Genomic DNA, 18,286 nt, shown 5'->3' on the forward strand with positions numbered 1-18,286 from the left:
TCTCGTTCCATCCATCTCTCCATCCCTTCATCCCGCAGGAAAGCAAAGCAGAGCAGGACACTTCTGCTCTGTGTCATCAGATCACGATCACACACACACACACACACACACACACACACACACACACACACACACACACACACACACACACACACACACACAGTTTATGAGGCCAAAGGCATGCAGGGAGAAATCTTCATCCAAACTGTGCTGTACTGAGTCTTTATGCAACTGTGCTGCTCTTTTTCAGAGTTCAAAAATGTAATGAGGCCTCTGAACAGGACTGATACACAGACCTCTGCATTATTACTATAATGCACACTGGAGCCAAAACACGCAAATCCTCTCTGCATCAATAACACAGCAGGACCACGGTGGTCTTTATCGATGTAATGGCCAGAGCAGGATCACAAAGTTCTTCATCTTGGGTCATGATCAACGTTAATGTTACAGTCTGGTGTTACGTCGTCTTCTCATGGACGTGGCGCTCACGGTTTGTGCACATGTTTCTTGGCACGTTAGCTTGTACAACATGAGGAGGAGCAGAGATGTGACGTGAATATTGGATAGAAACGACCCTTAATTTAGAATAGTTCCCATGTCTTTCCAAGGGGAGCAGCATAGACAGAGATCCTCCTCACTAACGTCTGATGCAAACCCAGTCATTTGGTTCTATAAGCAGGCATGAAGCAGTGCCAGTGGAGTCAGTAGGTTTACGCATTTGCCAATGCTGCAGATTAAACAAAAGACTTGGGTATGGAGAAAAGAATCTTATATGCAAAATTTTTAATTGTTTGGTTACCCAATTGGGGTGTTGGTGGCGTGTCAGCAGCAATCCACACACTGTTTCAGCCTGCTGTGGTGAAGAGAGGTGAGCGTGAAAGCGAAGCTGCTGATTTACCAGTCGATCTACATTCCTACTCTCACCTTTGGGTAGTGACCAAAACATTAAGATTGCTAACAGAAGCAGCTCAGAGTAGAGCCGTTACTCCTCCACATCGAAAGGAGTCAGCTGAGGCAGTTCAGGCATCCGACTAGAATGACTCCTGGACACCGACTAGGTGAGGTGTTTCGGCACTGTCTTCCTGGCACAAACCCAGGACCCGTTGGAAAGATTAAATCTGTAGGCTGGCTTGGGAATATCTTGATGCCTCCCACAGAAGAGCTGAATGAGGTCTCCCAGGAGAGGTACTCCTGCTCCCGTAACCCAGATAAGCATCAAAACACGTCTGGATGGTTTGGTTCTTATTTAGTCATCAAAACTTGTGTTGGTGACAACATGTCTGAATAGGCCAAACATGTTTACACGCCGCAACACAAAAGCTCACCTACGTTACTATGACTGTTTCAACCCCCTTTAAACACCAACCACTATCCTTTGTGGTGAGACTGGGCTGTAGGATGAAGGCCAATTTGACACATTCCAATACATAATCACAAAGTGGTTTACATTAAGCAACAGCTTTGTGTAAAGCAGGAAATTTGTCACAAAAATAGGAAAAACTACACCCCTCACAAATGTTTAAGCTCAAGGAGAAGAAAAAGAGGAGGCAGAAAGTCTGAACCGAGGGAGGGAAGAGATAAAGGTTGGCAAGCTGAACAGAGCCGCAGCAGTTTGTTTAACAGTCCGACAGGAGCTGTTGAATCTGGCTCTATCAGTACGCTGTGATCAGGGCCGCTGAGACAGCCCGGCTCCGAAATGAAGTGGAAAGCTAAACGGATCCATGTTGGTGGAGGAATTTCTTTGTTTACAGAGATATGTTTGGAGAGTGGTAAAGAGCAGGAAATGAGAAAAAGACAGAGGTCAGACAAATCTTAGATACACCAACCAAAAGCCAATATGTGCAAACAGTAAAGAAAAAAAAAGGATCTTTCTGCCTCTCTTCAACTCTCTTTTTTCCCCATCTGAATATCTCACCTCCTCCCACCTCAATTTATCTCTCAATGAAAACTTATTTCCAAAGATTTACAAGGGAACATTATCCTGCAACAAACGTTGGCAATATTCCTTTATTTCCCCCGAGAAGGCCGACTGCACACCCTCCTCCTCCACATTCATTTACTTCCATACATTTATAAACCTGAGCTTCTTAACATAACCACAGTGACTCTGTCACTTAAAGTCTAACTTCGAAACATTTAAAAGATACAAGTTAAGAGTCTGTAAAATGACATGCACATGTCTCAATAGAACAAGATGACATCTTTTTTCCTCAGAGTGAAAAACCTGGGAGCAGACCTGTTAGAATCCTTTTGTGTTTGAAGCACTGGGCATGGTCGGGTGCCTGCTAGGCCACTTTGTGCAAATCAGCAGCATAACCACACACTGCAGGAAACTTTGAACAGTCACCACTGTCTCTGGACTATTCCTGGAATATAAGAGAAAGTTATGAAATGAGCCGCCATGTTGGGTTGGATGCTAAAATCCGTGCGCAGACAGCCCCCAGAGGGCGCCGGTCCAGGCAGCTGAAGGTCAGTCTATGCAGGATTGTAGGAGGCTGTAGTTGACGACGTGTCCTTATAAATTACTGTGTAATGGATCTTGTATCATGGATCAATGATGGGAGGCAAAAATATAAGGATGCCTCAAAAATGACCTTGTTTAAAGTATCAGAAGATCATCGATCAGCTTGATTTGAATGCCTCAAAATTAAAATCACTTTTTACACTAAACATATTTAAAATTAACCTTTTTTGTAACTGCGTGATGACATGACTGATCAATGTCCCATCATCACCTATATAAGAAGGATCTGCCTATGATTGGTCGGTAGAAAGTGCACCTGATATCTTCACTTAGTGCAGTTCGAGCAAATGAAAAGAAACTACTGGGTTTATTTTCATTACCACTTTGTGCATTTCTCTCTCATATCATCTCATTCTCTTTGAAACAGCAATAAGCCATACCAAGTGTTGATATATTTCAATTTGACTACTTAAGACATCATCTAACTTCCTGTGACTGGTCCATAAATATAGAAAGCCAGAATCTAAACAGTGTTTTCACACCTCAAAGGTTTCACATCTGTAATTTTAGTTTAAAATAGTGGCAGAGGACGCTTAAATAACCAGTATGAGCAAGAGTGGCGTTTACAACATTAAACCCATCATTTCAAGGTTGCATTCAAATTTAAAATTGCTACATTTTGAGGCCAAATCAATTTATTTTAACTGACTGGCAACAATTTAGAGAAATCTCTTTTCAAAACTGATGTAATTATTGTGATCATTAGCAGCCGCTGCACAAACAGCACACTGGCATTGTGCCCTGGAGTGTGAAAAGCAGGAAAGTTCCTCACTTATGTCTTATACTTATGTCTTTAAAATAAACTGCACCAGCTGTTGGTGTTATGAATAATGGATAAACAAATTAGTTAGCACACGTATGAAGTTGTTCATCAGATATCCCCCACCTGACCATCTCACATTTACCTTCTCAAAAACATTAATTTCATGTAAAAACTAGGTGAGCGAGCACCTTATAGGTTAAATATCTGATTCTACAGGTCTATGAAATGTAGTTCAAGCTAACACAGAATGATGGATGCTTCAAGCCCATACAGTATTTGAGCACCTGTAGAAACTGCTGTTATGTGATTAGGTGGACTGATATTTAATTTACACCTTCGCATGTACAAGGCACACAATGTACTTAAAAGCAGGTGAATGGTTTCACACATTAAAGCGTGAATGTGATAAAAACGCAACACATTCTCAGCTTCAGTGTGACATTCCTTAGGTATGACATCACATAACATATCCAAATGAACGTTTAATAAAGAGCAGTTTTCTATTATTAATATTATTTATAATTTATGATGGTGTTCTTGCATACTTCCCAATAAATAAATGGATAAATCCAATGCTTTTTTGATATTTGGTCTAAATTTTACCCAGTGCCTGTCATTTTACTGCATGAGATAACAGTAGTTGACTTTTTCAGCTTTCTGCTATGACTAATGACAGCATTAAAAATAAATAAATAAACACCTTTGTTTAAAAAAACAAAAAAACAAAAACAAAACACAATCTAAACTTCCTCCTACTTTTTTTAAAAAAAAGTCTCAAGTTTAAAACTAGGACATCAGTGTGATTGGGAAACTGATGGGCTCCTGAACATTCTTATCGTTCTTTTAGTGGTGAAATAAAGTAGCTGAAAAAAATTATATAAAAAAAAAAAAAAAAAGTGAGAAATTCACAGAATTCTCACATTAATCTTTAAAAATCTTCAAAGTGGATAAAAACTGAAGAGATGGATGGCTGGAAAGGTGGGGGTGAACACATCTGGTTCTACTCAACGTGACTGACATTCCTCAGGGATAAAGGGAGACACAGAGAGCAGGCTTGATGGCAGCGGAATGGACTTCTACACAATATCAGTCTCTCCCGACGGGTATCTGCACAGATCAGAAGCATGTGGTGTTTGCCGAGTAAACAAAAATCCCACGACTTCCAATCTGAAGCAACCAGAAGGGTGTGGAAACCGAGCAGATGCTGTGGACTTTAAATTTATGACTTTTCCCACTGCTGTCCATTACTTTCAGCTTTAGTGACTTCAGTGGATAAAAATGTTCTTTCCTAGTTTATTATGGTCATTTTTCAATGTGCTGAACACATTCGAAATTTCCAAGTATGACTTCAAACTATTAAACTATTCTAACTAAACTATTTTCCAAATTTCCTTGTGTCTATATTTCAACGTCATATTTTTATGACATTCCAAGAATACCATGACAAACTCTGGGGGCGAGAGGAAGACGGACCATTTTGAAAACCTTAATTTCAGTGCTAGAAAAAAATAAAATAAAAACAAAAACAAATAAACAATTTGTCCTTTAGGATGAAAGAATTTGACTCCTATTATATGATGTCACAAGTTTAATTTGCTTCATGAATGAGACGGATTTCTCTATTTCAGGCCTAAGGCTGTGTTTGAGCTCAGCATTAGCACTGCATGCCTCTCCTTTTATTTCAGGGAGACTGACAGCAATAATTCAGCAAAAGAAAAAAGTGAGTTGAAACACCCTTTGCAAAATGCATCGAGGACATTAAGCCTTTATATAAAAGATGGATGTAGCTTCGATATGAGGTCCAAGTTAATGCAGAAATGCCTTAAATCTGCAGTCTTTCTAATGGCCAGCAGGGGGAGACTCCTCTAGTCAAATAAAAAAGGTTATAAGTCAGTCTACTGGAAAACAGCTCTAGGCTTCCTTGTCCTTTGACCTCAAGGAACACAATCAATAGCAGGTTCCAAGGCTTCGGGTCTTTATAAATCATAGTCACCATCTGTGTCCAGAAATGTCGAGGTGACAGACGGGGTAAAACCCTACTGACATCCACGTCCATCGACACCGTCCTCACAGATTTGTTCTTCACTGACATCGAAATTCAAACCACGTCCATGCGACAGCTTAAGATTTTCGGACACACTAGAGCAGCGGTCCCCAACCTTTTTTGCGCCACGGACCGGTTTATGCCCGACAATATTTTCACGGACTGGCCTTTAAGGTGTCGCGGATAAATACAACAAAATCAAACTAGTACCGGTACCGAAAAAAAAGGAGATTTATTCATAACACACGTGAAAAGACCCAGGAAAACCGAGTTAACGATAAAAACGATAACAAAATAACACTGAAAACCGATAAAAACCCAGAAAACCATACATTTCACACCTGAGCCTCAACTCTCGCGGCCCGGTACCAAACGACTCATGGACCGGTCCGAGGCCCGGGGGTTGGGGACAGAGCGCTCCTGTGAAAATAAAACTTTACACCGCTCGTTTACAGAAACAGCAGCTCCGGAAAGAAAGTGAAAAGAAACTCTTTTTTTCTAAGATAAAGTCAGTTGGGGACCGGTTGGTGACCGGGCAGTCTCCGAGTCTGTGTTACTGAAGCCTTAAACATAATTTTTAATGTTTTGTTGGCTCTGTTAAGGCTTTTTTTTTTTTTGTTTTCTCCCTGTGCAACATGATCAGTCTTAACTTCCATCTTTGATTTGTGGGGTTAAAAAAATAAAAAATAAACTGAATTCCTCGTCCTCATATAAAGCACATCATATCACCTTGCAGCTGATCTCCTGTCATTACGAACATCACTGATTCGATTTACCACCCTCTCATATCAGTCTTTGCTCTCACTGGTAGTCGCTTCAATTGCTTCGCTGAAAGTTGGGAAAACTCAGGACCCAGCACAGGTTATTTTACTCCACACTTTGTTGCTGAATGTCACCAAGTTTCTGTGGTGTGGTTGATACTTCCTGCCAATTGTTTCCTGTGCTGATGCCCGTAAATACAGAAAATAAATCACCGACAAATTCTTAAATGCAGGAGCGAGACTTGGCCGGCAGGTCCACGGCACTTCACTGCGTATGGATAAGACAAATGTTAGACAACCAGCTACAGTAGCTTGCTGGTGGAAATACAAACGGCATCAGGCTACAGTCAACTATTTACTTTTCTGAGTTTTAATTAAGCTTTCCAGCTGTTGGTGCACTGATAACCACCTATCTGGGAAATATATCTGAACATCGTGACTGATCACAGCAGCATAAATTACATGAAATCTACCAAGCTCCATGAGCTACAGGCTGGCATTTAGTCTCAAACATCTGCCGCTTCAGTTTGATTTCCATTAATCGTAGACGTCTATTTTTAGGCGTAAATACAACCCCTCGTGCCCCACATTCCTGTCTGCGCGGCGCTTAATCGAGCAGAAATGCAATATAAAAACTAATATTCCAAACACACGATCGAACCCCGGCCCAGAGACGCGGCACACACCCAAAGCAGCGGTGGTGAAAATCTGAACTTCTCTCTCTGTCTGCAATAGAAAATGAAATGCCAAGCCTGGCTAAGGACATAATGAAAAAGCTATTATCAGCATAAGCTTTCATCAGCACTGCATTCAGCCATGTTCAATACAAACTGATTCTCTCATCTCACGCTGTACCCATCTGAATGCTGGGATATAATAAAGGACGCAAGATAAGAGAGTGAGAGAGATCACTTCTTTCTTTCTTTTTTTTAAAAGTAGTTTTTAAATCGTGCATCAGCACATTTACAGCGAGACGAAGTTTTCATCACACACACGGATAAGTTGGCCCTTGCGGACGCCGCGATAATCAGCCCGTGATTGTCAGAGTCCGATCAAGTCGGTTCATTAGTGACGAACGTACACGTCTTTGTCCACTCCTGCTTATATCTGCATCCATTCATGAGCCTTTTCATTTCCCCGCTTTGTTGTGACTAATTATTGGTGAACTTATTCTTTCCGTGAGACTCCGTCTGTCACCTCCAGCATCACCATCCCTGAATTCAAATACAGCCTCCTCATACAAAATTCAGCACAACTTTAAATTATACATATTACGATACAATATTAAAGCTATATCCAGCATATATTAAGCAATAATGAGGAGGGGCTCGAGTCAGGCCTGTCAAGTACAGAGTCAAATTGCAAAGAAAAATGTGACTGTGAATCAGCCTTCTTTCCCCCCTCTCTTGTATAAAAGCCGTGCAGAAATGTCAGGTCATTTACCGAAATCCAAGCAACCTTTACACAGAGAGCCAAATTGAGTCCATCAGGGCAGAGGTAGGTGGCACCAGCAGGTATATGAGGTAATTTATGCCATCAACTATTGGCGTTTTCTGAGCTAAAATACAATATTACCCGTCTCTAGCAGTGGGTGTGAAAATACTGTCCCCTGGATTTCACTTTGGTTGGATCTTTCGTAACAAAATACCATCTGCAGGCCAAATTGCCCCTCGGGGACATTAAAGCTCTGTTCCAATCTAGTCTACTCTACAATGTTATTACCAATAACAGTAATGGCAAATGCAGAGGGGGGGCATGAGGGAGTGGAAAGGGTAGCACAGTGAGAGAGAAAGAGAGAGAGAGGAGGCAGATGAAGAAGATAAAGTGTAAAAGAACAACTGAAAGTTGGTTTAGCTGGTGATTTGCGGATTTTTATTTTGCTCTGTCCAGTATAGCTTATTTTCTCCATGAACAGTTGTACGTTCTTTATCTATTATCAATAAATGCAGAGAAATCTTCTTAGAGAGATAAAGAAACCAATGCTGATGTGCCAAAAATTGCAGTTCCTCAGACGTCCACATGAGGCTGACTCCAAAAGCGAGTCAGCCTCCACAAACTCCCACCTTAAGATTCCCAACTTTACAGCGGGAATAAAGACTCCACCAAAAAACTTCCAGAACCAGTTTTTAGTTAATCTAATATCTATTTTTATGTTATTCTCCTGAATAAAAGATAGTGATGGTAAATGCACAAATTAATGCATTACTGTACCGTTTAACTTTTATATAGTCGTGTGAAAAACCATGTACAGCCTCACCCCTTTCATAAGAGTTAATAAGGACAGCAGCAGCCAGGTGGTGCTAATCAAATGCTCAACTGATTGTCACAAAGTGGGGCCACCTCAATAAAAGCAGACGTTTTGACAGTTTGCTGGTCTGTAGTGTTCAGCAATGTGTTAACACAATATCACAGTCTTCCCTGGATTGGAACTCACAGCAAATTCACTGCAAAGTGAGACAGGGCAACGCAGAGGAACTGCAAAAACCCACAAGTTACATCTCTGACTCTACAGGCCTCAGTTAGCATGTTAATTAAAAAAAACAATTAAAAAAAAAAATTAAAACATGGCAGTATGGCTTAGCTTTCCAAAGTTGCTTCTGTACCAACCAAGCAAGACTTCAACCAAGACTTCTGGAACAACGTCCTTTTTATTTGGGCTTGTTTTACAGCCACAGGGCTGGGAACCATGAACTCTTCTGTACACCAAACTATTCTAGAGTCAAATGACGTGGTCCACCTTGTAGCTAAAGCTGGACTAAAAGTCGTTTATGGGGTAGGACAATGATCCCAAGAATGGCAGCAGATCTCTGACAGAATGGCTGAAAAACAAACGACACAGAATTCCAGTCAATGTTCAGACCCGACTGAAATGCTGTGGAGGCGAATGTGCATAAATAAATGCCCACAAACCTCAATGAACCTGTATCCACATTGCTATTGAAATGGGTTCTGCAAGCTACCAAATCATGGAGTTTACTTCAGCATCAAATCAATCAGGTGTTGACTGTCTGTGATAGGAGCACTTAAAGGACCTGCTAATATATTTGGCACATTTAACTGTGTCCATTTATAAAAATGTGAACAAACAAACAAGAAAGTCTCTGGAGCTGGAGCCCGCCACTAAGTGCAGCTGTCTACCATAGCAAACCTTATTTTTTTCTCTCCATTAAATGTTAAAGTCAAACACTGCACTTTGAATTCCAAGCCACACCTAATGTTGTGTGTCTAACCAGGAAATAAATCTCTTTCATCCATCCACTGCTTGTTGCATCCTTTTCACCGCGCTCACACGTAGGCGTTCAGTCCCTGTATGCACAATTGCTTCCTCCTGACAGTCATTCTCACTGCCAGAGAACCTTTTCTGCAGCACAAATTTGAAGAAGGAACTCGGAAATCTTTTTGTTAATAGAGGCCTGTGCAATCACGGAAGCTCTGTGATATAATAAAGGTGAAGCGGTGCAATACAAAAAGGTATACGTGAGCATGTTGGTACTGTATCCGAGTGGCTGCTTTTTGTGTCGGACATAAATCCTGTTTGATCAAATTCATTGCAGAGTGAATGCATCTGGAAAGAAACTGCAGCTGATGCTCTTCTATGCATGCACTATATGTGCAATAATTCAGCGCAGATATTGCTGGAGCTAGTAAGGAGCTGCTGGACTTGTTAACAGTAACGATGACAGTCTCTGTCCTCTCCAGCGCGAGTCGAGTTTACAGCATGGAGCCAGGCCTCGCAGCTGTGGCTCCCCTCCGAGACGCGCAAACACCCACACCGAAATGAAGACGCAGACACACTGAACTTCCTCCTGCAAAACAAACCAGCGCTTTCCTGTGCAGCTCCCAGAGGAGCGTGGGTGTGCGTGTGCAGGAAAAAGCATGTGAACTAATATAAATACATAAATACAGATATTATAAACACACATAAATTTTTAAAAAAGAAAAAAGAAGCTGTTTACAATTACATTTATAAGCTTTATGACCTGACATATGTTTTGGAGTTTTACAGAAAATTAAGATGCAGTTTACATGTTTAGTGAATTTTTATCTTTTAATGGCTTCTTTTTAAACAGCCTTACTGCACTGCTGACTTTTCCAGACATTACTCAATAATGCACAGTCAGAACTTTAACTTGTTTCATATCTGTATGACGGGCCAGCTGAGCGCTCTACATCCAGGCAGCACCCTTGCCTAAAGCAAAGGAGTAAACTATTCCCGGTAGTAGGAACATGTTTGTGCAAGATGGAAGCACGAATGACCTGAGAACAATCCAATTCTCCTGAAATCTTCTTGAGTTCTTGGTGAAAACACGACTACTCAGCCATAGCCCTTCAGAGAGAAGGATTTGGGATCAGTAGGTTTAAAGCCTCTGGGGTAAATGAAGAGTTAAAGTTAAGGTTTTGTTTTGGAGAGTTTGTTGGGTCATCTTTGTTTAGAAGGCTTCACTGCTGAACATTTGGTACTTGTCGCAGTCACTAGCATTACAGCCAGCCCATTGCAACCCTTGAACAATTCCTTGAACTAGCTGTGTATACAACCCAAAAACCGCAATTTACAAAAACCAGCAAGAAAATTACAACACTTCACTCAACAGCATCTAAAGTGTATTTAAAAACACCACAAACTGCACGTGTGCATTTCAACAAACAGTGTTCGTCTCAACCGTTGTCTATGTACAGAAGTTCTTGGAGTTCCCGTCTCAGTGGTCTGAAATTTGAGCCTCCACATTTGGTCAAGAGGCTCCTGGGAATATACGGCCGGGATGATGAGAGGGTGGCTGAATACTGGATGTGGAGAAGCGTGTCTTCCTAACACAGGCTGGATCAGAGAAAGAGAATATGGATAATGCACTACCTGGGGTCAACAGAGGTCTTCCCTGTGTGTATAAATTTTAAGTATGAACAGCACTGCTTTTGAATTGTAACTATAGGGCTGGGCATCTGTCGATCGCTACCATTTACAGTCTGATGATAGGTGAATGCACACTTTGAAATGTGTAAGTATTGGTGATTGTAAAATGAAATAAACGAGGCAACAACAACATTTTTACTAAAACTGGATGAGGAAAGCTTCAAAACTTTAGGGATTGGTGAACAACCAGTGACTTTAACAGTTTTATGTATTTACACTCAGAAGTGATCACTTGATGTCACGAGTCTGATGTTTAGTTCTAATTAATGGAAAAATGTGTGGAAATCTATGTTAGATGCAGCTAATTGATGCATTTTTATTTGGTCATCTGTGAAAGCCACAGTTTCAAATTGCTCACATTACCCCAATGCACACTTTTATGTTACCCATCTGCCCATGTTCATTTCATTTCCAGTCCACTGCAAAAACACACAAGTTACCTGATGTGTTTAGTTCTCTGTTGACCTCTTTTATAAGGCCAATCATTCACTTTCGCTTTTCTATATTTTCTGCATTTTGTGGTGGACCTAAGCTCCTGTTCCCCCTTTTCATCACTATTTGGTCTCAATTATTGTCACTCATGACCCTGTGTTTATTACCTTATTTGTTAGTCTGATCAACAAATATAAAAGCATGTAAGCACTGTTTGACAAACTCAACTTAAAGTCCATTTAATGGGTTTTTTCCAGAGCTTTCAACCACAGAAATCGACCCATGTGCACACCGGTTACAGTTTAAAGTCCCACACCAGCCTACAAACCTTCAGAGGCTGACTGCTGTCAGTCCTGAGTGGGATCACAATTGTTCAGAGATGGATCGCCTCCAAACAGCACTAACCATGGCACGGTTACAATTGTAAGCCTCACATTAAGGTCCTGCATTTGAATCCAGGCTGGGGCCTCTTAATACAAATCTTCTAGCAAACAGCAATTCTCCCCCCCCCCCCCCAGTTGCAAAGAATTTGGATCCTGTGAGTGAGCCCTAATAATCTCACACTATTCCACTGATGTTCAGGTGGCAGAATTGCAAAAATAGCAAAAGACAGGAAAGAAGATTATAACATGGATGCAGAAAAAAAAAAAAGAGCACCAAGCTTTGATTTTCAGTTCAAACTGGGCATCAGCCGGAGCTCTTCTGATTTAAGGTGAAACAGCCGAGTGGAAATGTTCCACTTCAAAGGATTTACCACCTGATATGATCTCGACTATGTTCAATACACACTGTTAAATACTAACAGACAGTCTTTTGTTGTACTTAAGACTGTTTATGATAAGCATCAGCACAGCTCCACAACTGTTTCATTACTGCAGAACTACTTCCTGTGTTGGAGGCGTTATCAGACGCCCCTTCCTGTGCTCTCTCCATCACCCTGACAGCCTCCCGTGTGTGTTGCAGAAATACTGCATGTTTCTGTGTCCATTGTGAGGCTAAATAATAAGAAGGCACTTAAGCAAAAGGTATGTGTTGACACAGCAACTTCACTTTAATGAAGCGACTTTGAGAATTTTATATGATATAGCCCACAGAAAGAAAAGCAGTAGGTCTTTGACTGAGTGGAGGAATTTATCAATAAAATACCACAGCGCTCTTACACTGTACCCCGTGAGGGTGTAATACTCATTATACAACAGAAAGCTACGAGTAAAAACTTGTTGGACTGATGAAAAGCAGAACCAGCATTTTTACATTCTTACCACTGACTGCAGAAGATCTCTGTGGCCATTTTTGAAACAGTGTTTTCCAATCCCATGCAAAGCAGGCCTACTCCAAGCCACAGGTGTGACCCCATTTTATACTCTACACGTTACTTTAAATTAGGGCTGGGCCATATTATACCGTTCACGGTAATACCGGTATAATGTTAGGCAACGATAGGAAAATGAAATATCGCGATAGAATGGGAGTAAAACGCGCATGCGCAGTGCCTTTGTTTTCATACGCACATGGCCGATTGTTGAGTGAAACAGATGAACCAGAATTAGTTTGTAAAAATGGTGCAACTTCAGTGATGTGGAACTGGTTTGGTGTTTGTCCGTCAGATACACGACAAAGCACATTTTTTTGCAGAACATGCAAGCGGCCGTCGTTATTTTTATATTTGTCGGACTAAGATGCTCTTAAATCTGGGAGTAATCTGGGTCCTAAACTCTGTATGCCAGTGCAAACTGGTGAATGTATCACAGCATTGTGTTTAAGCAGTTTTTCAAGCAATGAACAAACAACAGGACGCTCAACAAGATCTGTTCACCTTTAAGTTTTCATGGTTTGTGTCTTCATCAGTGTCAGTGAAGCCCACTACAGCCGGATCAATGACTGTGCTCTGACCTGTCAGTCATGTTTTTTATCATCGGTGTAAAAAGCTAACAGCCAAAATCAATGTTCAGCTGACAGGAAACTTAATTCAGAGTTAACTCCAGTGTTTGACCTGCTGTTTGCACCACATAAAAGGTCAGGTGGAGATAAGAGTCACAGGGATTCATCTTCTGTCTCACAATCCCTCAATCACTGATCCGTTTACCAGTTCTGAGTCATAGTTTGCTCCGATATATTAAAAAGCTACAAAAGCCAAAATTTGATTTCTTTAAATAAAAGTTTTAAACTTAGGTTTAAAATGAATTTGTATATTAAAATGGTGACCCCTTTCTGCAGCTGATTTTACCACTGCTTTCCAAAACAGGACATAAGAAGTACTGATAAGTATAACAGAAGTGAAGGGAGGTTCTTGGAAGGGAAGTTTACAGTTTAATGCTGCTTTAGGCTCAGATTGCTGTGGGACTTCCCACAATGCACTGAGGACTTCTCCTTGTGGCATTTACATGACACTGTGCATGTTTTCTCTTTCATGTAGTTTGTTTTTTGTCCTTTTTTTTGTTCTCCAAGATGTTTGCCCCTCCTTGAGCCTATTTCTGCAGGAGCTCCCTTCCTGCTTGAAGGGAGTTTTTCCTCTCCACTGTCACTAAGTGCATGTCCAAAGGGGAACGCCTAATTGTTGGGGTTCCCCATCTAATATTGCAGGGTCTTTATCTAAGCACCTTGGAACAACTGTTGCTGTGAACTCAAGCTGTTTAAATAAGATTTGAATTAAACTGACGCTCGCATCCAAACACTTCTGAATAGAGTAAAATATGTTAAAATGTTTCTCCCAGTGCTCCCAGAGGTATACAGATGTTTTAAATCTTAGAAAATGTGAGGACCTACATGAAGCAATCAGATGAAAGACTGCTAGCACCCTCAGGATGAACAAATAGGTGGGGTTCAGTTGAGTTCTCAAGCAGGCAGACCACCAAATCATCAAAAAAAAAAAAATCAATATTTTCCTTCAATCACAAGTCTACCACTGAGGTCGTCATTGAAATAACATCGTCAGGTGGCTGAAAGCAGGTCCTGAGTGAAGCTCTGATTAGAGATCTTAGAAGGCAAAGAGGGAAGATTAGGGTGGAGGTGATCAAATCTTACCTGTTCAGTGATGAAGCCTGTTGAACCCTGATGACATGAAGAACCTCTCTCTCCTCACCTACGAAAGACACCAGAGTTGAGTTTGTTATTAGTTGTAGTTATACTTGGTAAACTTATTGATCAAAGCTTCAAACATAAATGCATATTTTTGGGTTCGATGGTTTGAACATTCAAAAACGTTGCTGCTGTGTGAACGCGGCCTGGCGAATCACTCGTAGCTTTAAATCTGAACTCGCTAATTAACTCTCCCACGGAGTTCGACTTGAAACACACAAATTAACAAAATTGAAGCGATGAGGTTTACGCCGCCATTTGATAGAAGGTTAATTATGCTCAGAAACAGCTGAAAAACAGGAGAAAGAAGCAGCCAGGAAGTAAACTTCAGAGGAGACGACACCCCCACACACCAACGCTGCTCATATACACACACATGCTAATTACGCCTAATGCAGGAATCAGTCAGCCTCCAACTTTTTTGTGACTCAGCTCAATCAGACTTTAGTAGTCCATGTGATCTGGACCAAACTAATCAACCACCTACACTACCAATCAGCCACGAGTCAGAACACTTAACTCCACAGCCTGGCAGGGTGACCAAGCTCAGATTAACGCAGTCTTCAGTACTTCACAGTTACCCCTGATTAAAGTGATTTCATGCCATTCATGACACGGCGCCCCGATCCCGGCTCTTAACATGCAGGAATTTCCATCGCACTTCACACAAAGGGAACTTTTAAAAAACGCTTAACATGAATCTCATAGAAAATGCATTAAATGCACCATTAGCTCAATTTAAAAGCTCAAAGGCAACAGAGTTGTTCATATAAGCCAAATGTCTGAAAAATATGGACGAGACAACTGAAACTCTACACACTAAAGTCCACGGAAAGACTCCATCTCATAATCTGTCCTTCAGAAAGCAAAGATTTGACTGATCAGAGTTATGAGTTATAAAGATGAACCTGTTTTTCCTTCTATGGACAAACAGTTCAGTTTTCTCAAGTTCTCTTCTGCACAAGCTTTTTGGTGTCAGTGCCAATAAACACAGTTTCTGACAATGTGTGCAGCATAAACGTTATAAAAACGGCACATTTTAACCGAAACCGCAATCTTTCACTGAATCTAACCAAGTGATTTTATGCAGGACATGAAGCTCCCAAAGCAGCTCCCAATGAATCGGTGATTCCTCGAACGCTACCCCTCCTCCAGCTCCCAGTGTGGACACCTGTGGCATATCTGTGAGGCATCAGAGAGGATTTTTAAACCTCTACTTAGCCATGAAATGAAAATCTTTAGATTTAGAATATGCTCTGTGAGGTGTGCCATGGGCAGAAATAAGCAGCGCCCCTGGAGCAAACAGCACACAGAAGAGGTTCACCTGGGTTCAGAAAGAAAACCTATTGCCAGACCTGAGCTGTGGAGCGCTCCACCTGCTCCTCTGAGGTCTGCCGAGTCTGTGGACTTACTCCACTCTTAGTTCTGTAGTATTTTACCTCCAATGAGTGTAAATGTCATTTCTGTATTTTGTACATTTTGTTCTTTTATATTCTTTCATCCGCTGTCCCCTTTTTGAAAAGATTTTGCACCATCTGAGATCAGTTTTGTAAAGTGCTTTGCCTTGGAAAAGCACCACATAAATAAATAAATATGGTTTTCTCCCTCTCGCTGTGAGGCAGCAGCGCCAACAACCGAGCCACGCTGCAGCCCGTTTGATTCCTGGAGATGAGAATGATTTGTAAATGCTGTAAAACGTTTTGTGTGCACATGCTGACATCAATAATCGGCTCTTCCCTTGAAGTGGATTACGTGACGCTTCTCTGTGTCGCTGAAGTTTAGGTGCCTGTCAGGTGTCCATCTTTTTAACAATCTGCCAAATCAAACATGCGGAGCTACCCAGTGTGGCGACTCCTTGTGATTAAGGCGGCGTCTGAAAGAAGATTTTGGATGCGTGTGAAGACTTCAATGAATCAAAGCAACAAGTCAAAGACATGGTAACATCTAATAATATCTACAGGTCTTAAAAAGTAGTGGTTAACGGCTACGATTTCAGTTAAGTCTGTTTTCAGTTCTTTTAAAAATAAAAAAAGATAATTCGTATTAGCTTTGATATTCCTCAGAGTGTACCCCTGGGAAGTTGTTGCTGGTGATTAGTGCCGATCCTATAAATACACACGATACAAACTCTGCTGGGTAAACATGCATCCAGCTGCCGAGTGTCAAACGATTAGCCTCTGTTTGACCTGCAGCCCAGCGATAAGTTATTTCCTCTAACATTCACACGCCCGACTTGGCTGTTTGTTCTGGAGGAAAAAACCCAGAGGGCCTGCTCAAATTTGCTGCATTGTTTAGCTGAAAGATGGCAGTTTAACGACTGAATTCCTCGTTAAATACGTTGCTTATTAATCCTTCATCTTGTGAGGAGTCATTGAAAATCTTGAGGCCTTCTGAAATCGGCTTGCGTGCGTCTCAGTTCAGGCGTTGCAGCTGGAAATTCTCCATCTAAACTTATAACTTTATAATAACTTTGGTTATCTTTCTACAAACATTTCCTTCTCTCCGTGGAGCACTGAGTGCTGAAATATAAACGAATGATTCTGTTAACTCTAACTGGAGGTCAAACCAGTGATTATTTTCATTATGGATTCATCTTCTAATTACTACCTTATAAAATCCACCAGGCCTTTAGTCTCAGGCTAAAGATATTTAAATTTAAGGTTTCATAAAAGACAAATAAGCAAAATCCTGACACCGTATGAGCTGGAAAAGAGAAAATAGTTACTGATTAATTTTCTTTCCTTTTGCTTTTTCGTTTTGCTCCTCTGCATTAGAGCACGGTGACTAAAAAGGCCAGATTCTTTAGGAGTATATCTGCTGGTGATCACATTTGTTTAATGGAAAGAACTGAAGCTAAATTAAACTTTATTTGAAAGGAAATGCAAGATTTAGTTGAAAATGACAAAGAAAAAAGCGACTTAAAAAGATAAGAAAGCTGTCAGTTAATATTTTCTATTGCTTGATCCTCAGTCCATTCATAATGCATGACAGGAGATAATTTTAACGCTCTCAGGACTCTGATGTTGGAGGTGATCTGGACCTTTTCCCCATTTCATGCATGAAATAAAAAGCTGCTTTGATCAAATTTGAAAAAACACGCGCTTTAATGAAAGCTGAATCAAAGCGTTCCTGAATCCAATTCTGTCTTATCGTCAGTTTACCTGTATCGCTTTTATTTGAACTGCAGTGTGAGCAAGAAGTCAGAGTAGTTCCAGGTGGATACTGGACTCCACTGGGGGCTCCTTTTGTTACAGATTCATAACTTATTATGGAACGAATTTCAAGTCAAAGCCGACGTGCGTCTGACTCTGTAGTCTCAAGGTTGCATTTAGCATTTTGCAGGTGATGTGGTGCCTCTGGTTTCATGACTCTTTGCAGACTAGAGAAAAGCATATTGGGGTTTTGTTCATGAGAGGGGAAAGGAGAAGTCAAAAGTCACAGCTCCCATTTCCCTGCCCTGATCTATGGCCACGAACTGAGAAAAAGAAGAAAGAACTAGATAGCAGATTCCCTCAAAAGCCAAAAGTGACACCACAGCCGACGCAAGTCTCAATGAGAGCTGAAGCTACTGTTGCCCAACTTATGAGTAGATAGTAAACACATCAGATCTTACTAGGAATACAATAATGCTGGATATCTGCACTGATATGGACTTGGTTACATGTTAGGAATGAAAGAATGCCACATCGTTTGACTGAAATGAAAATCATCAACCTACAGAGGGCTGAATTCAAAACCACCCTGAAAACCAAAGAGCAGAGCATTTTGCCAA

The 18,286-nt window shown here is 41.0% G+C and overlaps 1 protein-coding gene across 5 annotated transcripts in view; it reads right to left on the reverse strand.

Moving 5' to 3' along the window:
- Positions 1–18,286, reverse strand: part of plxnb2a.1 (plexin b2a, tandem duplicate 1) — a 225,747-nt gene that overhangs the window by 139,854 nt on the left and 67,607 nt on the right. For all 5 annotated transcript variants that reach the window (XM_040035794.1, XM_040035799.1, XM_040035798.1 and 2 more), the window contains one exon: positions 14,461–14,518. The gene's annotated coding sequence lies outside the window, so the exon portion shown is untranslated. The remainder of the gene's footprint in view (positions 1–14,460; positions 14,519–18,286) is intronic.

This window comes from Simochromis diagramma, unplaced genomic scaffold, assembly GCF_900408965.1.
Source record: "Simochromis diagramma unplaced genomic scaffold, fSimDia1.1 OVJJ01000816.1, whole genome shotgun sequence".
Classification (NCBI taxonomy): domain Eukaryota; kingdom Metazoa; phylum Chordata; class Actinopteri; order Cichliformes; family Cichlidae; genus Simochromis; species Simochromis diagramma.